Source organism: Triticum urartu, chromosome 4A (genome assembly GCF_056163025.1).
Source record: "Triticum urartu cultivar PI428250 chromosome 4A, HENAU_Tu73, whole genome shotgun sequence".
Classification (NCBI taxonomy): Eukaryota; Viridiplantae; Streptophyta; class Magnoliopsida; order Poales; family Poaceae; genus Triticum; species Triticum urartu.
Genome location: NC_141876.1, coordinates 455,193,672 through 455,216,586, shown reverse-complemented (window position 1 = coordinate 455,216,586; position 22,915 = coordinate 455,193,672).

Sequence of the window (22,915 nt, the reverse complement as noted above, 5' to 3'; positions counted from 1 at the left end):
CCCTGACAAAAGGTAGTCTGCGCCTGTGAAAGCCTCTGGGGTCACGCCGTCTTGGGCTCCACGATGACCTCCGTCTTGCAGTCCTTCTGGTCTTGGTCTTGTTTCACCGAAATGGCAACCTTTGCCTGAGGCCTCGGTACTCCGCGGCTGTGCTTGCCTCCTTTGCACCAAAGAGGAAACAAGGACATTGCACGCTCTGGCGCCCGCCTGGCGCCCGCGTGGTGTTGATCGTCATAGCTCACTCCCCAGGCGCCAGCTGACCTTCGCGAGGGGCCCGAACCGAACATGGCCCGCTGATTGAAGAAGACTTCAGGATCGAGGCTAGCCAGCTACCAACCATGACCAGGGGAGGAGCCATTGGCACGCCTTCTGCGCTCCGAGCAAGGCCGCGAAGAAAGGACGGTGAAGGCGCAAGCTCGGGCGCCTTGATAACTGCCCAACTCCCCTGGCTGACCCCATGCCATGGGCAGCGTCCGAGCCTGTAGTGCTGGTGTTTGGCGGGCGCGATGGGATGAGAGGGAGCTGCTTCTCTGGAGATTTCGCGGCCTTAGCAGAAGGGGACCTCAGGGGACAATCGTCAGGAAAGGAAGGCGGCACATAGAAGATCACCCAGATAAGGTACTTACTCATCGATAGCGATGTAGTTCCATTGCTTCAATGGTCCGAAGATGCTGCCGCCGCTGGGGGATCCCTTCCTCTTGTGGAGCTCCTCGAAGTCCACGCAAAGATGACCGAAGCGCTGGACGTGATGGACAGAGCGCGGCGGAGCCAAAGAAGAACCAAGAGCGATGGCTTCAGGCAAGCCCGGCTGCGGCGAACAGCCCGGCTCTCTCACGTTGCGACCTCCCGAGGCTCCTGGAGCCTCGGCCTCGGGAGCCGCATGCCGCATCTCATCAGCGACTGACGCCTCAGGAGGGGCGTCGCAAGCTCCTGAGGACGACACCCCTGGATCACCGCTCGGCATGTGCTCCTCAGCACCTGAGCAGCCGGCCCCTGTCGCAGCTCACTCCCCCGCACCGTCACCTGGGGCGAGCTCGGCACTGGCGGGGAAGACGGGGACCACGCTGACGGTATTCTTGCGGGTCCCACCAAGCCAATTGGGCGCAGCCCCCACTCATCAAAGGAAGGCATGTTTGCAACAAAGGTAACCTTGTTCTCGCAGCGGTACAACATGCAGCTTTTCCTGGATATCTCGTACGGTAGAGGGACACCAGATAGGACCGTGAGCACTGTTTGCCGCTCGGTGAGAGGAAGCCCCTCCTCAAGAAACCTCATCTTGTCCTGTCCACTGAGTAAGTCCCACATCGGGCGAGAATGGTGCTGAAGTGGAGCAACTCGACGCTTGACGAACTCCCTCACCACCATGGGCGCAGTCACACCAAGGTCCTTCAACCACCGCAGCCTGGTCCAGACGGGGGAAAGGCAGGGGCTCGCGAGCCTCTGGTGACCCCAGCCGGAGTTTGGAATGGCAGGCCCCACCGGAGCTTGGAGCAGAGGGTTGAGCATGCCGGCATCAACAAACACCCATTGCGTGCGGAACTCACTCGTGGATGGAGGGAGGTCGAAGTCGATTCCCATGCCTGCCATCGCAGCCACGACCTGGAAGCCCACACACCCTGAGCTTTGTCGGGCACCATTGAGATGCAGCGAGAAGAAGTGGTGGAGGAGTGCCACGGAGGGGGAGATGCCCACAATGGCCTCACACACAAAAGCGAAGACGGCAAGAAGGGTCACAGATTGAGGGTCGAGATGGAGCATGTGGATCTGATAATGCTCGAGCACCGCGTTGAATATGGAGATGGGAGGAAGCAGGCCAGCCCAGAGGGCATCAATGAAGATAGGAACCTCGGTGACTTAGGCCAGGCTGGCGTCTCTCCCCACTCATTGAAGCTGGAGGCGAGCATGGGGCGCACCTTGCCCATGGCCTCGTCGTTGAGCACCCGAGGCCCGCTGAGCGCCGGCTCGAAGGATGGAGGCGCAGTTGGCGAGGACAAAGGTTTCTTCCCCTTGTCGGCTCGTTTCGGCGCCATGGCGGTGAAGCGGGCGGAACACTGGTCAGATTGAGAAGGCGGAGCAGGGCGTCGAGGAAGCAGGGAGATTGGAAGAGCCGGGCGTGGCTATGGAAGAATAAGTGTGCAGGCCGCAGGGGCCGCATAGCCAGGCGGATTCAAAGGTAGCATGGGGAAGTGGAGATGCCCACGTCCAATCAATCTCCATGCGTCGAACGAGGCCGCATGCTTTGGGGGCCCGCGGTGCTCTGAACTTGACCCTTGGCTTCGCCGCGAAGCCAAGCCCGAGCGCACCTTGGTCCCGGGGACTACTATCGGTGTTCTGGGAACGGGGGTCCCCAGAGTTGCCTGCCTACGGCCCATGGCGTGGCGGGGCCAGCAGGCCGTACGGCCCATCTAAACCAACAAGGCACCCAAGACACTCGCGAGGGGCCAAGCCTCGCGAGACGAACGACGCAAGACCTACTCAGGAGTGGCCTGGTGAGGCAGGCTCGCGAGGAGCGGATATATCAAGGCGAGGCGGACCTCACAAGGCTCTCGTGACGTGAGCCATGAAGATCGACACCAGGCGGGTTCCAGGCGGGCGCTAGCGCGTGCAACGTCCTTGTTTCCTCTTTGGTGGAAGGGAGGCAAGCGCAGCCGCGGAGTACCGAGGCATCAGGCAAAGGTTGCCATTTCGGTGCAACAAGACCAAGACCAGGAGGACGGTGTCGGATGTGGGGTTCCGGCTAACCCTAAAGGTTTGAACACTGGGGAGCACACGAAGTCTTTCCCTTCTGCCAATCTACGCTCTAGCTCGCTAAGATCTTGGGGACGAACTCGACGAACACGCAACACAGAAAGACACAGGGTTTATACTGGTTCGGCCACTGTTGCGGTCTAATACCCTACTCTAGTGTGGTGGTGGTGGATTGCCTCTTGGGCTGATGATGAACAGTACAAGAGGAAGAACAACCTCCTCAGGTTGAGGTGTTCTTGTGCGTATGGACTTGTATGTATCTATGGGCCTGGTGAGCTCTCCCCTCTCTTCTGTGGTGGCTAGTCCTATTTATAGAAGCCCTGGTCCTCTTCCCAAATATAGAGCGGGAAGGGAGCCAACAATGGAGGGCTAATTTGAAGGTGGACAACTAGTACAAGCTACCCTGACAAAAGGTAGTCTGCACCCGTGAAAGGCTCTGGGGTGACGCCGTCTTGGGCTCCACGATGACCTCCGTCTTGCAGTCCTTCTGGTCTTGGCCTTGTTGCACCGAAATGGCAACCTTTACCTGAAGCCTCGGTACTCCGCGGCTGCGCTTGCCTCCTTTGCACCAAAGAGGAAACAAGGACATTGCGCGCACTGGCGCCCATCTGGTGCCCGCGTGGTGTTGATCGTCATGGCTCACGTCACGAGAGCCTCGTGAGGTTCGCCTTGCCTTGATATCTCCGCTCCTCGCGAGCCTGCCTGACCAGGCCACTCAGGAGGAGGTCTTGCGTCGTCCACCTCGCGAGGCTTGAACCCTCGCGAGGGTCTTGGGTGCCTTGTTGGTGAACATGGGCCGTACGGCCTGCCGGCTCAGCCACGCCATGGACCGAGGGAAGGCAGGTCTGGGGACCCCCGTTCCCAGAACACCGACAATAGCCCCGGGGCCCAAGGTGCGTACGGGCTTGGCTTCGTGGCGAAGCCAAGGGTCAAGTTCAAAGCACTGAGGGCCCCAAAAGCCTGCGGCCTTGGTTGACGCGTGGCGGTTGATTGGACGTGGGCGTCTCCGCTTCCCCATGTTGCCTTTGCAACTTCATGACTTGACAAGTCCCTGCGACATGCAAGGGAAACTATCATTACCTGCGATCGTGGGAGGTGTCGGTTGGCCTTCTTCCGCTATAAATGGAGTGGGTGGCGGAGCCCCCGTCGCCCATCTCTTCCTCGCTTGCTTGCTTCTTATTTGCTTCATTGCTTGCAGTGTCTCCGATGGCGCCACGTAGGAAGTTCTCTGCCGCCGAGAAGGGGAAGGCCCCTCGCGAGGGCCCCGGTTCCCCGGTGCCCAAGCACGGCCGCGGCCGTCCGCGCAAGCACGCTGCGACCCCCGCCGTGGCCCATCGTCGAGGCGACGCCGCGGGACACGGAGGGGACCGTCCCAACCGTGGCGGTCCAGCTGACAAGGGGAGGCGCGCGATGGTGGCGCGGCCTCCCCGCCCACTCTTTCGTTCAGCAGAGGTGTCACCAGAGTTCGTCGTCTGGTCGGAAAACCCGGCCGGCAACTGGCTCCAGCTTCCACGCTTCCTTGTCAATGAACTGCCGGCCAATGGTCCAGGCAGGCTCTGGTTGCAGGCGGATGGTTGCTGCAGCAAGGCCTCCTGGGTCGCGGTCGAGACCTCCTCCGCGGGCAACATTGCCCTGGCCTGTGGCTGGCAGAAGATCGCCCGCGCGTGCGGCCTGTTCAGGCGGTGCACGCTCCACTTCAAGTATGACGGTGGATCGAACCTCTATGTGAGGGTGTTCGGGGAAGATGGTCGCCGCGCCGGGTGCTGCCCCGAGACGAACGATGGTGAGGAGGTGCTCGGCCTTGGTGACGGTCGCGACGAGGATGAGGACAAGCCTGCCCTCAGCTATGGCGGCTCTTCCTACGGTGACAGCTCTATCAGCGATGGCTACGACCAGCCGCCGCGCCCACTTCGAAGGAGGCAGTGGGTCTTCTCATCGTCGCGCCTCCGTGAAGCGCAAGGAGGGGTCTGGCTAGGCTCGGGGCGTCGCCAAGGGCCTGCCTCCGCGGATTGCTGATATGCCGCTTTGTTTAGCTTTTTCCTTTTTTTTCTGCATCAGAAAATGAAACCAGTATGGGCCTAGAGGGGCGTGTATCGAACTGTGGTTCTTTGTCAATGCAACTTGCGTGTTATTCCCATGCCGTGTTGTTATTTTGCGCAAAGATAACTTAACTTGGCGCGTTTGGGACGCCCTTTCCTTCACGAGATGTCTGCGTTTGCTCAGGAACTGCAAAAAAATTGTTAGCGGGTGTGCTAGAGGATTTGTTGTTCACCCAAACCTTTACTTGGCGCTTTGTATCGCAGTACCCGAGGGGCATGGATTAGGAGAGATGTGCCAGCTTTCAGGCTCGAATGAGGGTGACTCGCGAGAAGGCAGATAGAAGAAAAATGCTCGCGAAGGCACCTGCCCAGTGACTCGCGAGAAGGCAGAGAGAAGAAAAATGCTCGCGAGGGCATCTGCCTAGCCCCCTCATGAGGAATGCGAGAGAGAGAGATCATGAGCAAACCAGAGCCAAAAAATGTGGTAAAAGGTGAAGGAACCAAATCAACAAGGAACGCTAAGGGCAAAGTTGATTAAGGAGAACCGAGCCAACTTCGAAGAGCAACTGAAAAGCCGCGTCCGGCACCTAATCTAGTCTTCAAGTCTTCTCACCAGCGCGGAGCTAAGTGTTGTCCACTAGGCATGGGAGGGAGCCCCAGGGCCTGAGGCCAGCGCTCCTGAGACTCCGGGGCGTGTACAACCCCAACTCATTATTACATGAGTGTCATGGGCGGCGATTCTTCACAGGCACCGGGCCTTGCTTCAAAGGCTCTGGGCCTTGCTTCTCAGGCTCTGGGCCTTGCTTCTCAGGCTCTGGGCCTTGCTTCACAGGCTCTGGGCCTTGCTTCACAGGTAGAACCTCCGGAGGTGCTGGATGTTCCAGGCGTTTTGGATAGGTGTCCCTTCTTGCGTCTCCAGGCGCACCGCACCAGGCCTGGAGATGTGGACGACCCTGAACGGGCCCTCCCACATGTGTGAAAGCTTGTGCAACCCTTCCCTGGAGAGGACCCGCCTTAGGATCAGGTCACCCGTCTCGAGCGTCCTAGAGCGAATGTTGCGGCCGTGGTAACGCCGCAGCGCTTGCTCGTACCTTGCCGCCCTTAATGCAGCTTCGTGACGACGTTCCTCCCCCAGCACAAGGTCCATCCCTTGCATGGCGTCCTGCTGTGTTTCGAAGAACGCCAAGACCTGCGCGGAGCGATGCTTGAGCTCGTGAGGGAGGACTGCTTCAGCTCCGTAGACGAGGAAGAACGGAGTCTCGCCCCTTGGCTTGGTAGCGGTAGTGCGGATGGACCATAGCACGGACTGGAGCTCGTCGTGCCAGCCCCTGCCACGGGCCTCCAGCTTCTTCTTGAAGGTCCTGGTCTTGAGGCCCCTCAGGACCTCAGCGTTGGTGCGCTCAGCCTGACCATTGCTCCTGGGGTGGTCCACCGAAGCGTAGCAGATTTACGTTCCAAGGTTAGCACAGTAGGTTTTAAAGAGGTTACTAGTGAACTGCTAGCCATTATCTGTGATGATACGTTTGGGGACCCCGAAGCGGCTCACGAGGCCCTTGATGAACCTAACAGCAGAGCCGGCTGGAATGGTCCGGACGGCTTCCACTTCCGCCCATTTGGTGAACTTGTCGATGGCGACGTAGAGATAACGGTAGCCCCCTGACGCTCGTGGGAACGGGCCTAGGATGTCTAGCCCCTAGACCGCGAACGACCACGTGAGTGGGATGGTTTGGAGGCCCTGAGCAGGCTGATGGATTTGCTTGGCGTGGAATTGGCAAGCTTCGCAGGATTTCACCAGCTCGGTCGCATCGTTGAGTGCTGTGGGCCAATAGAATCCGCTGCGGAAGGCCTTGCCGACGAGGGTCCGTGATGATGAGTGATGTCCACAGTCCCCGCCATGTATGTCAGTCAGCAGCTCCCTCCCTTGATCGCTGGAGATGCAGCATAGCGTGACATCGTTCGGCTGTTTCTTGTACAACTCGCCATCTTGAATGCAGTATGCCGTGGCCTTCCGGGCCACGCGCTCCACGTCCTCTTCCTTCTCCGGTAGTGTCCCGTGCATCAGGTACTCGTTGAACTCCTTGGTCTAGCACTCTTGCTGGGGCTCGAGCACCAAGAGTAGCTGAGCTCCTGAGGTTGGACCGCAAGCTGGTGCTCCCATGGCCGGGGGCTATGGGAGCTCCTCCCGAGGCTGAGTTGTTCTTGAAAGAGGTGGCGTAGCTGACGACTTGAACAGCCACTCTTCAAAGATGCCGGGCTCTTGCGGTTGCCGCTTGGATGCTCTCTTGGCGATGTCGTCGGCTTCCTTGTTGGTGCCCCGGGGCACCTGCTGCAGCTCCAAGCCTGAGAACTGCTTTTCCATCTTGCGCACCTCCGCAAGGTAGGCCTCCATGTGCTCGTCCTTTGGCTCGTTCACTTTGTTGGAAAAGTTGATGAGGAGCTATGAGTCACCCTTGACGGTAAGGCGCCTCACCCCCAGAGCCGCCGCAGCCTTCATGCCGGCTATGAGGCCTTCGTATTCCGCGATATTGTTGGAGACCTTCTCGCCGTGCTGGAAGCAGAGTTGCATGGCGTAGTAAAGCTTGTCCTGAGTGGGCGAGATGAGCACTGCTCCAGCCCCCGTGCCCTGGTGCGCAAAGGCGCCATCGAAATACATGACCCAGCCGTCTGGCGCCTCACTTCCTGGGGAGGTGGACCGGTCTTCTCCTTCCTCAAGAGCCTGGGCATCTGTCCATTCTGGCACAAAATCGGCGAGCGCGGCTCCCTTGATGACCCTGGTGGTGCTGAACTCCAGCTGGAATGCTTGCAGCTCGATGTTCCATTCAGCGACCCTTCCAGCTGAGTTTGGGCTCCTGAGTGTCCTCTCCAATGGGTAAGATGAGACGACCTTGATGGGGTGCCCCTGGAAGTAGTGTCGCAGCTTGCGCGAGGCCACCAAGAGTGCGAGCAGGAGCTTTTGCGGCATGGGGTAGCGTGCCCTTGCGTCCCACAGTACGGTGCTGACGAAGTACACCGGGTGCTAGACAAAGGCTGGCACACTATTGAGGCTCGGGTCTTGCGTAGATTGTGGCGTATCCTGAGGTGGAGGGTTTCCTGAGACTTGGCCATCCTCAGGAGTTTCCGCGACGCTGCCCTGCCGAGCTTGGTATTCCGCCGCTGATGGCTCTGGTGTGCCTTCCTGACCCTGCGCTGCATCAACTCTGGCTTGGTGCGGCGCACCCTTGCCTCTGCAGTCCTCCCGAACCGCCACCAGCGCCGCGTTGGCAGAGTACGGGGTGGCGGCGAGGTAGAGTACCAGAGGCTCGAGAGGCCGCGGCGCCACCATCACCGGGGGGCTGGTGAAGTATTTCTTGAGGTCTTGGAATTCCCGGTCGACCTCCGGGGTCCACTCAAAGGGGCCTTTCTTCTTCACGAGCTTAAAGAAGGGTAAGGCGCACTCGCCTAGCTTAGAGATGAAACGCCCTAACGCGGTCACTCGACCTGCCAGGTTTTGCATCTCCTTGAGGGTCTGTGGTGGGCTCATGTCTTCGATGGCCTTGATCTTCTCCGGGTTCGCCTCGATCCCTCTGTGCGATACGAGAAACCCCAGCAACTTGCCAGAGGGGACGCCAAACACACACTTCTCCGGTTTAAGCCTCAAGTTCACCCGGCGCAAACTCTCAAAGGTCTCCTCCAAGTCCTGAATCAACGACTCTGCCTCACCAGATTTGATCACTATGTCATCAATGTAGGCCTCTGTGTTCCTGCCGAGCTGCCTCCCCAAGGCGATGTGCATCAGCCGCTGAAAGGTTGCGCCCGCGTTGCGAAGGACTAAAGGCATGCAAGTGTAGCAGTACACCCCATATGGTGTCAAGAAGGCCCCCGGCCGCTCGTAGGCTGCCCCAATCTGGCGGAAGAAAGGCTTGACGTGGCGATCTGAAGGAGGTGCTTGGGAGCCACCCAGCAGTGTCGCGGAGTTCCCCCCAGGACGTCACCGTGGATCCCGGGAGGTTGAGTAGCCAAGCGCGCGGCTCTCCGATGAGCGCCAGGGGGAACAAGTTTGCCATGATCTTGTCGTCGCCTCCGACTTCGAGGATGGCCTCGTCGTATGCTAGCAGGAACAGCGACGAGTCTGCCGTGCCATTGTAACACGGCGGCATCTCCAGCCCGAACTTGGCCGGCCACTGCACCTGCCGTAGAGCGGGGGCCAGGGCTCGGTACCCAGACTCCCTGCTGCTAGTATTGGCCGCAGAGGTTGGTGGCAGGGTGCCTACCATGGGAGCATAGTGAGGCGGTGCGTGGCGATGGTTGGTGGAAAGAAGCCCCGGCGCACCCCTACCTGGTGCGCCAAATGTCGAATGCAGGGTTCCGGCTAACCCTTAAGGTTCGAACACTGGGGTGCGCGCAAAGTCTTTCCCTTCTACCAATCTACGCTCTAGCTCGCTAAGATCTTGCGGACGAACTCGAGGAACGTGCAACACAGAAAGACACAGGGTTTATACTGGTTCGGGCCACCATTGCGGTGTAATACCCTACTCCGGTGTGGTGGTGCTGGATTGCCTCTTGGGCTGATGATGAACAATACAAGGGGAAGAACAGCCTCCTCAGGTTGAGGTGTTCTTGTGCGTATGGACTTGTGTGTATCTATGGGCCTGGTGAGCTCTCCCCACTCTTCTGTGGTGGCTAGTCCTATTTATAGAGGCCCTGGTCCTCTTCCCAAATATCGAGCGGGAAGGGAGCCAACAATGGCGGGCTAATTGAAAGGGGGACTGCTAATACAAGCTATCCTGACAAAAGGTAGTCTGCGCCTGTGAAAGGCTCTGGGGTGACGCCGTCTTGGGCTCCATGATGACCTCCGTCTTGCAGTCCTTCTAGTCTTGGTCTTGTTGCACCGAAATGGCAACCTTTGCCTGAGGCCTCGGTACTCTGCGGCTGCGCTTGCCTCCTTTGCACCAAAGAGGAAACATGGACACTACGCGCACTGGCGCCCGCCTGGCACCCGCGTGGTGTCGATCGTCAGGGCTCACGTCATGAGAGCCTCGCGAGGTTCACCTCGCCTTGATATCTCCGCTCCTCGCTGTCGGATTTCGGGTTCCGGCAGACCCTTGAGGTTCGAACACTGGGGTGCGTGCGGGGATTTCGCCTTCTACCTACCTGCACCCCTCCGTCTCGCTAAGATCTAAGCTATGGAAAGAACAACACAAGAGACACAAGGTTTATACTGGTTCGGACCACCATTGTGGTGTAATACCCTAATCCAGTGTGTGGTGTGGTGGGTTGCCTCTTGGGCTGATGATGATGAGCAATACAAGGAAGAACAGCCTCGCGAGGGTCTGTTCTTGGCTGGGGGGATGAACTGCTAGGAGGAGTTCAGTCACCCTTCTCTCTCTCTCTTCTCGATTCTCTCTCTGATTTTGATTCGATCTCCCATCTCCCCTACCCTGTGGGTGGCTAGTCCTATTTATAGGCAAAGGCCCTGGGCCTCTTCCCAAATATTGAGCGGGAAGGGCGCCAACAATTGGCCATTTTGAAGGGGAACATCTGGTACACTTATCCTGACTAAAGTTGGTCCTCGCCTGCCAAAGGCTCTGGTGGTGACGCTTGCTTGGGCTCCACAATGACTTCCTCCCTACCGTTGGACTGGTCTTGGTCTCCTTGCACCGAAACGGGTGCCTTTGCTTGATGCTCTCGCGTGCGCTTGCTCCCTTTGCACCAAAGAGGAAAGGAGGACATTGCGCGGCTGGTGCCTGCCTGGCGCCTTTGGTCGTCATGGCTTGCGTCACGGGCACCTCATGAGGTACCCCGCCTTGATCTCTCTGCCTCCTCGCGAGCCAGCCTAATGAGGCCGTGCCTGAGGAAGCTCCGTGTCATCCGCCCCGCGAGGCTTGGCCCCTCGCGAGGGTCTTGGGTCTGTGTTGATGAAGATGGGCCATGATGGGCCCCTCCTCGAGCCACGCCGCAGGCAGGCAAGTCTGGGGACCCCGGTTCCCAGAACGCCGACAGTAGCCCCCGGGCCCAAGGCGCGTCCGGACTTGGCCGTGCAGGGAGGCGAAAGGGCATGAGCGAAGCGCCGCGGGTCCTAACAGCCTGCGGCCTTGGGCGCCGCGTGGCGGTTGACTAGACGTGGGCGCCTCAGCAACCGCGCGAGTTGATAAGGGAGCGGCATCTGCCTAGGCTTTGCTTATTGCTTTCTCCGGTTGCTGCTCAGATCCCCTTTCTTGCGCCTCTCCTTCCTTCCTCCAAAATTTCCAGAGCTACTTCGACCGCGTGTCCTAGGAAGCCATGGCGCCTCGTTAGTCCCCGGCCGGAGCTTGGTACTCGTCTGCCCTGGACTCGCCGAACGTGTTTGAGGCGAGCCTCGCCCGGTTGCGCCGGATGGCGGCGGCGCAGGGCATCTACGGGGCGAAGGTGTTCAAGGCCGGCTCCGCCACCCCTGAGGGCCAAGGGAGCACCTTCTATCCGTTCTTTGTAAGCGCCATTGCTGCTGGCCTGGTGCCTCCCTTCTCGGTGTTCTTCTTCTCTATCCTCCGCCATTATAAGCTACAGGCTTTGCATCTCCACCCCAACTCCGTCCTTCTCCTGGCAATCTTCGTCTATTACTGCAAGGCTCACGTTGGGGTGCAGCCCTAAGTGGCCTTGCTGCGCCACTACTTCTACCTTCGGACCTCTCGCCGTCCTGCTTCCGCGTGCGCGAGCTTCATCACGTACGATGGCGCCATTGCCGTTTCGAACCCCGGGAAAAGGATTGAGGGCTTCAGGAGCAAGTGGGTCTTGGCAGATGCTGGGCACATCCACCCTCGGCTGATCTTCCCCATGGAGCAACCCACGAGCTCCAGCGATTGGGGTCGAGCAGAGCTCGCGGACCCCCTCGCGAAGCTGGTGTTGGAGAAGATGGACGCGGATCTAAGGCCGGCCAACATGGCGGCGACGAAGCTGACCGGCGCGTCGCTGCTGAGGGAATTCCTGGAGCACCAGCTGGCTCCGCTTTGGCAGTACTCACTTCCGATGTGGAGGCCCCATCCGAGCCCCGCGGCCTTGGCCGACGAAGATCTAGCTGCGGTCCTCCAATCTCTGGTCGGGGGCGATGTGGCGAGGTTGGAGGGCGCTCCTACGCCCTTGTTCCTCCGCGATGACTGGGAGCAGGTAGTGGAGTCCATGCCCGTCTTCAACGGGGACGGGCCCGTGCCCATGGAAACTCCCGGGGAATCGGTGGACGTGTCCTCCGATGACTCCAGCGAAGAGGAGGAAGGAGGGGAGCGGGAAAAAGGGCCTGACTCCGAGGCGACTGACGGAGAGTCGAGGGCTCCCCTCCCCCAGCGCAGGTCCCGCGCTCTCCGCCTCTCTCCGAGCGATGACGATGAGGACGATGACGAGCAGGGCGGTGGGAGCTTGCCCCCGAACCGAAGAAGGACAGGACCGGGCTGATCTCCCGCGGGTCTGCCCCGGCCCCGAGGCGGACCGCAGACGCGCCTTCCGCTCCCAAGCTTCCCAAGTTGACCCTTCCAGCCGGCTTTCAGGCTTCAAATTTGGCCGGAGGCTACCTGAGCTCACTGGCAACGACCCGTAAGCGCTTGATTCTTGTCTTTATTTCTTGTTTTGCTGCTGAGGCTTGACGTCCACATCTTTTGGATAGGCTGGCGCCCGCAGCAAAGAAGCCGAAGGGAGCTCCTGAGGTTCCATCCGTGGCAGCGTCTCTGCCCGTGAAGGAAGGTGACCGCGACGCACGGGCTTCTGCTGCCCGATCGTCCTCGCGAGGCCTGGCTGAGCTGGCTGGGGCGAGCTCAGCCCCCATGGCCCAAGTGACTCCCGAGGTGCCTTTGCCTGCTGCCACCACTACAGCCGTTGGGGCGCAGCAGGCTCCGCCTGAGGATGTTGTGGTCGCGCTGCCGCCTTATCCTCCTACTCCACCGACTGCTGTTTCTCCGACTCCTCCTGTCATTCTGGATCGTGCTACTGCTGAACTGGACCGGCTGCGGCAGGATCTTCTTGGTGCCGACCCTCACTTGGTGGCCGGGCGCTTGGAGCTGGCTTCAGGATGGATTCGCTCCGATGCTTCAATTCGGGCAGCGCTGGTCCAGGCCTCGACAGCTTGCGATGAGGAGAGGCAGGCCGTCCTTGAGGCGAAGGCTGCTCGTGACGCAGCCCTGGGGGAGGTGGTCGACGTCCGTGGTCGCTGCAAGGCGCTGGAGGACGAGCTGCAAGGCCTGCGGGACCAGCTCGCGAAAGAGGCCCGCCTTCGCCAGGAGCAGAAAGAAGGCGTGAAGGCTCGCGAGGCGGCCGTCAAGGAGAGGGAGGTCAAGCTCAGGAGGCGCCGTGACCGCCTAGGCGCGCTGGAGCAGGAGTTGGGGGCGAGGAAGGTTGAGCTGGATGACAAGGCTCAGGATCTTGCCGAGGACCGCGTGGCCTTCGCGGAGATGGAGGCGAAGGCTCTCTCCTCGCTGAGGATGCTTTACGATAGCGGCCTGGAGAGCCCGCTGGCTGGCGCCGAGGACGGCCCTGCCAAGCTGCTTCCCTTCCTGGTTCACGCTCTTGAAGATGTCGCCCTTGGCCTTGGCCCCACGGCCGAGGACGAGGCGCGTGTCCTGTCTTCTGCAGCGCTGACGCGGGTCCTCACCCACATCTACCTTCGCGATCCCGGTGTCGACCTCGACAACCTGCTGGAGCAAGTAAGCGGCGAGCGTGCCGCTGCCGAGGCCGTGAAGGGTCACGTGGAGGCTCTGCTGGGGAAGTTCCGGGCCTTGAGAACCAAGCCGAAGCAAGGCGCTGCCGACCCCGCTGCTCCATGAGGCGAACCCACTCCGCGTTGTTCCACCGCCGACAAGTGACTCCGTTGTGGCTCCTGTCCTGCCTTTAATTCCTGCACATGTATCATGCCTCGGGGAGGCGTTTAAACTTGCGTTTGGCATTGAGATAACAGTGTGGACTGTAATATTTGCTTTTGAATTCCTTGAAATTTATGCTTTTCCTTCCTACTTGCTTATGTTCTACGCCGGCAGAGCCCGGCCCCGCGCATACCTCAGCCGCCGTTAGCCCTGACCGGAAACCAGGACGGGACCAAGGAGTGAGGGGCTACGTGACAAGTTAGGCTCCTGAGTCGCGATGCTCAGGAGTCCCCCTTGGCGCACGAACAACAAGTAGGGAGGTGTGGTGTGGGTGGATCTACCGTTCTACGTCTGCAGAGCCCGACCGCGCGCATACCTCAACCGCCGTTAGCCTTTCGGAACTAAGGAGTGAGGGGCTACGTGACCAGTTAGGCTCCTGAGTCGCGATGCTCAGGAGTCCCCCTTGACGCTCAAATGGCCTTCATACCTTGGCTCCGCTCGGGAAGAGACGCGCGATGAACCAGGCCCGGGGGGCCTGGCTGGGTGGCGTGCGTCTGGGCGTGACCCAGGCGCAGCCCCCGTGCCCAGCCCCCTTGCGCGGCACTCCCGAGGGGAGGCGTTACGATGAGGCTAGACACTGAGCTCTAGGCTCCCTGAGGTTGATGCGGCCCGGGGGCCGCCCTCAGTTGTTTATCACCAGCGCGGAGCATAGCGCTTCCGTATGTGTACGGGCATAGCCGCTCCTCGGCAGTGTCGTCAGCCAGCGCGGAGCATGGTGCTTCCACTGGTACGTGGGAGGGGGCTCCCCTCCGGGAGGAGCCCCCGGGGCGTGTACAGCCCCGCCCTAACACGTGGCCGGCACGGTAGGGCCTGGCAAGGTGTATCTGGGCACCCGTGAGCCAGCGCGGGACTCACATGGCCCTACCTTTAGGCGGGTTGCGCCTGGCACTGGGCCTTATCTTGTGATGTGTCCATGCAAATTTGGTTAGATGCCGGCACTCTACATCCTCGGGTCCCGGCCCTCGAGCTGGTCTCAGCCATCACTGGTATGCCAGGTCGCGATGTCGTGGACAAGGCCAGAGGGTGAGGGCTGGAGAGCCAGTAAGAGCCCTGAGTCGCGATGCTCAGGTACCCCCCCTTTAACGTGCAAGTGGTCGGCATGGAGAAGAAGAGGTGTCATGGACATGCATCAAATAATCAAGCATGGTGGGTCGAACGCATAGCCGGAAATAAACGCAAAAGGGGATACATGCCGCTGGTTCTGGCCCGAGCGACTTGGGGGATTATGCAGCCCGAGGGGCGCCCCCAACAAGGTAAGCTAACAACATAAAATAAAAGGGATACATGCCGCAGGGACAGACCCACGCGGCCTGGGAATAATGCAGCCCTGGGGGGTGCTCCCAACTGGAAACGAAACTTGAAAGATGTCACCTGATGATGTTGAGGACGAAGGAGTGTTGGCGTAGCAGACTCGGTGGGCTGTAGAAGCTGATCCTCACGAGCCCCCAGGCGCAGGGGCCTCGGGAGGCTCCGGAGGCGCTGGTGGCTCCTCGCGGACCATCTCCATCTCCACCAGGGCCGCGGAACGCCTGGCCTCTTGAGCCTCCATGATGCCCCTCATGAGGCGCTGGTACGTGGCAGCCGCGTTCGGCAAGCCGTAAGGCATGCAAACGTAGTTGTGGGGTGGACCTTCGCAGCGCCCCACTCGCGAGGGCCAGAGGCGCTCCAGAGAGGCGACTCGATTGAGCCCTGGTATGTCGGTGCAGACGCGCAGCCCACCATCCTCGCCTGGATGGGGAGCCACAGCTGGTAGGCGGCGGCCGCCTCTCATGACTCTTGACTCCCGTAGCTCCTGAATGGCCTTGCTGACGAACTCCTGAGGGTCTGGCCCTCCTTGCCTTACTCCTTCTTGAGGGAAACATGCTTCGAAACACGCCTCCATGTGGTGCCCAAGCGCCTCCCTCGTGACCTTAGCCAGGTCGATTGCCCTCCAGGGGAGAGCCCCCGAGCCCTGCCTGAGGAGGGCGCCGGGCACGCTTTCCTATGCGATGGAAGGAGGTTCCCCTTAGGCAGGCGCGGGCCCTGAGGGGCCTGCCTCCTGAGGGGCCGGGCCGGACGATGTCTTCTTCTTCTTGGGGGCGGTCTCGGGAAGCCTCCTGCTTCCGCGATCCGGGTCTTCCAGCGATGCGGCCTAAAAGGCTCATTCCAGGGAACACACGGCGTCCTTCTCTTCACAGGGCACCGTGATGACTCCGCCACTTCCTGGCATCTTGAGGACGTTGTAGCCGTGGTGAGTTACGGCCATGAACTTGGCCAGCGCTGGGTACCCAAGGATGGCGTTGTACGGCAGGCGAATGTGAGCGACGTCGATGTCGATGAGCTCGGTGCGGTAGTTGTCGTGTGCCCCGAAGGTGATAGGGAGGCGGACCTGCCCAATCAGGACCGTGGAGCCGTCGGTGACTCCGGAGAAAGGCTTGGTTAGCTGAAGCTGGTTGTAGGGCACTTGGAGATTGTTGAATGTTTCCACGGACAGGACGTTGAGCCCTGCCCCGCCATCAATGAGGGTCCTGGTGACCACCACGTTGCTGATGATTGGGGAACAAAGCATCGGGAGGACTCCGGCTATGGCCGCACACTTGAGCTGAACGTGATGGCGCACGCCGACCACCTGAGAGGGTGCGTGGCTTCGAGCTTGGGGAGGACTGCATTCACTTCGCGGGCGAACTGCTTGAAGATGCGTTGAGAAGCTGGGGCTTGAGCCTCGCCCAGGATGCAGGCAATCGCGCGCGGCTCCTGGAAGCCCCCAGCCCCCTTGTCCTGATGGCGGTCCTCGTTTCTCCTTGGCTGCGGCGGCAGCGGAGGGAGGTCTGCGTTGCCTGGCGGGCGATCCTCACGAGGCTGATCCCTCCAGTCTCCCTCGCGAGGCGGGTCTTGCCATCGATCCTCGCGAGGTCAATCGCACCACCCTTGGCACGGGCAGCGGTCTTCCCAGCGTCCTGCGTTCCTTCCTCCTCCTCGACCGCAGCCCCGGTCACCGCGGTCGGGGCGACGGCCTATCCTTCCTTCTTGCATGGCTCGGAGCTCTTGGCATTCGTTGGTGTTGTGGGTGTGGAGGTCGTGGTACACACAGGACCGACTGCCCTTGGAAGATTCGGGCTGATCTCTCCCCCGCTTGGTGTCTGGTTCTGCCGCGAGCACGGCAGCCCCTTGCGCTTCACATCCTTGGCCTTGGGCTTCTTCTCTTCTGGGTCCGTGGCAGGCGGCTCGAGGAGGGAGAGACGCCCTTCTTCAGCCCTGGCGCACTTGGTTGGCAAGTTGAACAACTCCAAGGAAGTGCACAGGTCTTCATGCATCGCCAGCTCCTCCTTCATCTTGACGTCACGCACGCCGTCGGAGAAGGCTGAGATGATGGCCTCCTCGGTCACCTTGGGAATCTTGAGGCGTGCGTTGTTGAAGCGCTGGATGTACTTCTGCAGGGTCTCTCCGGGTTGTGCTTGATGCAGCGCAATGTCGCTCACGGCGGGTGGCCGGTCGCGAGTACCTTGGAAGTTGGCGATGAAGCGGGTGTGCATCTCGTCCCAGGAGGAGATCATGCCTCGAGCCAGGTTCAGGAGCTAGGTGCGGGCCCCGTCCTTGAGCACCATGGGAAACCAGTTCGCCATGATCTTCTCGTCTCCGTTGGCAGCTTCGATGCCCAGCTCATAGAGCTGGAGGAACTCCGCAGGGTCGGCCGTGCCGTCGTAACGAGGAGGCAGGTCTGGCTTGAACTTGCCGGGCCACGCGACGCTGCGTAGCTCGGTGGTGATGGCACGGCAGCCTGCTATGGCCACGGGAGGCCTTGGGTGACGGAGAGCTTGGTCTTGCATGTCCCCACGCGCTGCAGCTGGGAGCAGCGCGGGGTCATACGGGAGCAGGAGCATGGTCACGACGTGCTGGAGCAGGGAGTTCCCGGGCAGATTCTTGCGGGCGAGGGACTTCTTGGCAGCTCTGCTCTTGCCGTGCTGGCAGATGACGGAGCGGGTTCCGCCCAGGGGCCATGCGCCTTGGAGCCATGGCGCCTTCTTGAGGAGGAGGCGGCTGGGGCGCCCCTGGAGCTTCGTCGCCCGCGCGGGGCGGGGTGCGGTGCAGCGGAACGGACGGCGCAGGAGAGCCCCCTGCGGCGCGGACGAGCTCGGCGACGCGGTCGAGCCATTCTTCGTAGACGTCGTCGACGGGACGGTAGCGCAGGAGCTCGTTTGCTGCGATGAGCGCAGCTTGAGCCTCCATGGGTGCGCGGAGCGCGCGGGACGAAGAACCAGTTGGGATGAGCGATGGAGTAGCGGTGCGGCCGTCTTGCCGCACGAACGGATGCTGAGACGACGCTTGCTGCTCGTCCCCGCCGGGCCGGTGGCGGCGTTGACGGCAGGTGATGGGGAACGGTAAGGACGCCCGCCGACAAGAGCCGTCTGGGCGACGCGGGAAGCGAGAGCGGCCCAGCGCTCGGCGCGGGCCCGACGAGCGTCAGACATGGACGCGATGGTCGAAGAAGAACGGGGTGGTGGAAGACGAATTCCGGCGCACCCCTACCTGGCGCGCCAAATGTCGGATTTCGGGTTCCGGCAGACCCTTGAGGTTCGAACACTGGGGTGCATGCGGGGATTTCGCCTTCTACCTACCTGCACCCCTCCGCCTCGCTAAGATCTAAGCTATGGAAAGAACAGCACAAGAGACATAGGGTTTATACTGGTTCGGGCCACCGTTGTGGTGTAATACCCTACTCCAGTGTGTGGTGTGGTGGATTGCCTCTTGGGCTGATGATGATGAGCAATACAAGGAAGAACAGCCTCGCGAGGGTCTGTTCTTGGCTGGGGGGATGAACTGCTAGGAGGAGTTCAGTCACCCTTCTCTCTCTCTCTTCTCCATTCTCTCTCTGATTTCGATCCGATCTCCTATCTCCCCTACCCTGTGGGTGGCTAGTCCTATTTATAGGCAAAGGCCCTGGGCCTCTTCCCAAATATTGAGCGGGAAGGGCGCCAACAATTGGCCATTTTGAAGGGGAACATCTAGTACACTTATCCTGACTAAAGTTTGTCCTCGCCTGCCAAAGGCTCTGGTGGTGACGCTGGCTTGGGCTCCACAATGACTTCCCCCTGCCATTGGACTAGTCTTGGTCTCGTTGCACCGAAACGGGTGCCTTTGCTTGATGCTCTCTCCTGCGCTTGCTCCCATTGGACCAAAGAGGAAAGGAGGACACTGCGTGGCTGGCGCCCGCCTGGCGCCTTTGGTCGTCATGGCTTGCGTCACGGGCACCTCGTGAGGTACCCCGCCTTGATCTCTCCGCCTCCTCGCGAGCCAGCCTGATGAGGCCGTGCCTGAGGAAGCTCCGTGTCGTCCGCCCCGCGAGGCTTGGCCCCTCGCGAGGGTCTTGGGTCTGTGTTGATGAAGATGGGCCGTGCTGGGCCCCTCCTCGAGCCACGCCGCAAGCCGCAGGCAGGCAAGTCTGGGGACCCCCGTTCCCAGAACACCGACACTCGCGAGCCTGCCTGACCAGGCCACTCAGGAGGAGGTCTTGCGTCATCCACCTCGCGAGTCTTGACCCCTCGCGAGGGTCTTGGGTGCCTTGTTGGTGAAGATGGGTTGTACGGCCTACCGGCTCAGCCACGCCATGGGCCGCAGGCTGGCAGGTCTGGGGACCCCCGTTCCCAGAACATCGACAGACGGCAAGGCGGAGGTCGTCGTGGAGCCTAAGACGGCGTCACCACCAGAGCTTTTCGCATGCGAAGACCGCTTTTGTCAGGATAGCTTGTGCTAGTTGTCCCCCTTCAAATTAGCCCACCATTGTTGGCTCCCTTCCCGCTCGATACTTGGGAAGAGGACCAGGGCCTCTATAAATAGGACTAGCCACTACCATAGAGTGGGAGGGAATCCTGACACTACAAGTTCATACGCGCAAGAACACCTCAACCTCAGGAGGCTGTTCTCCCCTTGTACTGTTCATCATCAGCCCGAGAGGCAATCCACCACCACCACACATGAGTAGGGTATTACACCACAACGGTGGCCCGAACCAGTATAGACCCTGTGTCTTTATGTGTTGCGAGTTCGTCGAGTTCGTCCGCAAGATCTTAGCGAGCTAGAGCGTAGATTGGTAGAAGGGAAAGACTTTGCGTGCACCCCAGTGTTCGAACCTTAAGGGTTTGCTGGAACCCCACATCTGACACCCTGTGTTCAGGTGTTGGGGCTCTTCGTCATCGTCCTTGCTTTGCGATCCCTTTTTCCTATTCTCGGCGTTTAATTTGCGGGCCTGTTTAAAAACCCACAATCTCTATTTGTATGATTGGGTGGTTTTGTCTGGGGTGCCTTGAATCTGGCACGGACGATCAAGTATGCAGTCCAAGCACGGACGATTAAGTATTCATGATCGAGGACTTCATCGGTGAAGCAATGAGGGTGTGGGGAACCTCTATATCGGGTTTTATCGTGACATTGCTCTGATGGAGTCCGTATGCGGTTTCCATCCTATGCATGACTAAGTTTGTCACGTCCGAATAGGTGGCCGTCGTTGCGTGTCGAGGCACGTCCTCGCAATCCGTAGATTGATCTAGTATATCCTGCTTTATTGTTCAGGTTTTGCCGGAGGTCATATGTATGACCGTGGGCTAATTTACCTTTACTGGTGCGCTGAGGCAAGGCTGGCTGGTGTTCGGCGTGAGTTGCTATTTTGTCTCGACCAGGTGGTGGTCAGTTAGCCGCATTATACGATGGAGGTATGTATTCCGGCGCCTCCTCATCAAACTGAGGTATCAATTTGCGCTTTGGGTAGCTTTTGGTTGGGCACTTGAGGCTGTATTCATCGGCTGCTAGGATGTCGGTGCATTTATTATTGAGCAGATCTTGGTCAGCTTGAAGCTGTTGCTGCTTCTTTTTCAAGATCCTTGTAGTGGCAATTGCTGGCGCTTGAAGTGATCTTGCTCAAGAGGTTCCTCAGGCATGATGAAATCCTCGGCGTCGAGGCTCACCTCGTCTTCGGAGAGCGGAAGGTAATTATCGTCCTCCGAATCTTCGTGCGTGGCATGTTTTCCGCGGCTAACCTGCCCGCCTTCCCGTTCATCTTGTTCATTAGCAGTATCGACGGGGTCTTCGTTGTCGTCGGCACCTTCTGGAGTGTTATCTTCGCCTGTGCCAGTGTTGCTGTCTTTACTGCCGCGTGACTTAGAGTGGCGCCGCTGACGCCGACGCTTGGACTATATTTCAGAAGGTTTATCCTCAGCTAGATCTTCCTTGTCCTTGCCGCTGTTCTCCTTTGGTGCATCCACCATGTATACATCATACGAGGAAGTGGCCGTCCAGCGTTCGGTGAACGGCGGGTTCTGGGCCTCTTCTTCTCCGGCATCGTTGTCCATATCGTCGATGTCTTCGGAGTCGTAATCAAGTTCATAGGTCAAATCCTCAACCGTGGCTATAAAGTGGGTGGTGGGTGGGAAGCAAAATTCTCCACCGTCAGCCCCTAGTTCGAGCCAGATATAGTTCGGCTGTGAGTCCTCTGCCAAGGACATGTTTTTCAATGAGTTTAGCACATCGCCCAAAGGCGAGTGCTGGAAGATGTCTGCGGCACTGAATTCGAAGATCGACAAACGATCAAGCTCGGTGTCTGCGGGCTCACGTGCTTCGAAACTTACGACCGGATACGAGTCCGGAGTTCCGCTGACAAAAACGTCGTGAGAGGTTAAGTCTATGTGTGGCTCCAACATCGTGGAATCTATGGCCTCCACAGTGGGGTTGATCCTCCCGTCCCTGGATGGCGCAGCCTGCTCCGTATCTAGGGCCAGAGCAGTTACAGGAGCAATCTCCTGGATGTGGCCAGATGACAGATTTAGGTCATGATCATCGGGTGACGGGGAGTGGCTACTGCTGTCTCGAATCCGGCGAAGATCAAGTCTCCACGGATGTCCGCAACGTAGTTCAAGCTTCCAAATCCGACCTGATGGCCAGGGGCGTAGGTTTCGATCTGCTCCAGATGGCCAAACGAGTTGGCCCACAGTGCGAAGCCGCCGAACACGAAGATCTATCTGAGGAGGAAAGTTTCTCCTTGGACAGCGTCATTATTGACGATCGAAGGGGCCATCAAACCTTTTGGCGACAGCACGGTGGAACTCTCAATGAAAGCACCAATGACGGTGTCAAAACTGGTAGACCTCGGGTAGGGGGTCCCGAACTGTGCACCTAAGGTCGATGGTAACACGAGACAGGGGACACGATGTTTACCCAGGTTCGGGCCCTCTCTATGGAGGTAATACCCTACGTCCGGCTTGATTGATATTGATGAATATGAGTATTACAAGAGTTGATCTACCTCGAGATCATACTGGTTAAACCCTAGAGGTCTAGCTAGTATGGCTATGATAATGAATCTCCTATCCGAACTAAGTCCTGCGGTTTATATAGACACCGGGAGGATCTAGGGTTACACAAGGTCGGTTACAAAGAAAGGAATCTATATATCCGGTCGCCAAGATTGCCTTCCACGCCAAGGAGAGTCCTATCCAAACACGGGTGCAGTCTTCAGGTAGGTGTTCTGGAGGTGGCTGAAGACACGGGAGAACGCCCGCTTGATCAGGTCGCGGCTCCTTTCCTCAACAAGTGCGCGAGCCCTCTCGGATCGATTCTTTAGGCGTGTCACCATGACGGTGAAGAAAAGGAGGTGACTGGCATAGTTGTTCAAGTGGGGATGAGGTCCATCTTCGTCACAGACGGCGCCCAGCGCCGCGTTGGCTCTGATCCTGAGGCTTTTGAGCATGGGGGCATGCTCGCGCTCCAGCGTCCGCCGCCGGAGCGCTTCCTCCCTGCTCTGCTGCGCAGGGGACGCGGCGCTAGCGACCCGCTGCTGAAGGGAAAGTAGCTCGGCCCGAGCGGACGCCATCTCAGTTTGCACTGAGGTCAGGGCGGCTGCGGCGGCTTTCTCGCGATGTTCCGCCTCAACCAACCCTGACCTGAGGGCATTAGTCCTACCCACAACTTCGGCTTCCATGAACTTCAACTTCAGGTAGTACCTGGCCACAAGATCTGCGCGAGCCTCGGCCACCCAGTGGTTGACCTCCTCCTGAGCCCTGACCTCGCGTGCACAGACAGCGTCCTCCGCTTGGGCAACTTGGCGCTCGCTCGTCTCCAACCGCTCAAGCTCAAGGCTGCGCTCCATGGCTTCCAGCGCCAGCGTTTCCTTGTGCTTTAGGACCTCTTCCTCCTCGGTAGGCGTCCCCTTCATCGATGCTAGGGCGGCCTTGAGCACCTCCACTTGCTGCTCCAGGGATGCGCTCCAGGCCCGGATCTCCCATGCACGGTTCTATGTGATCT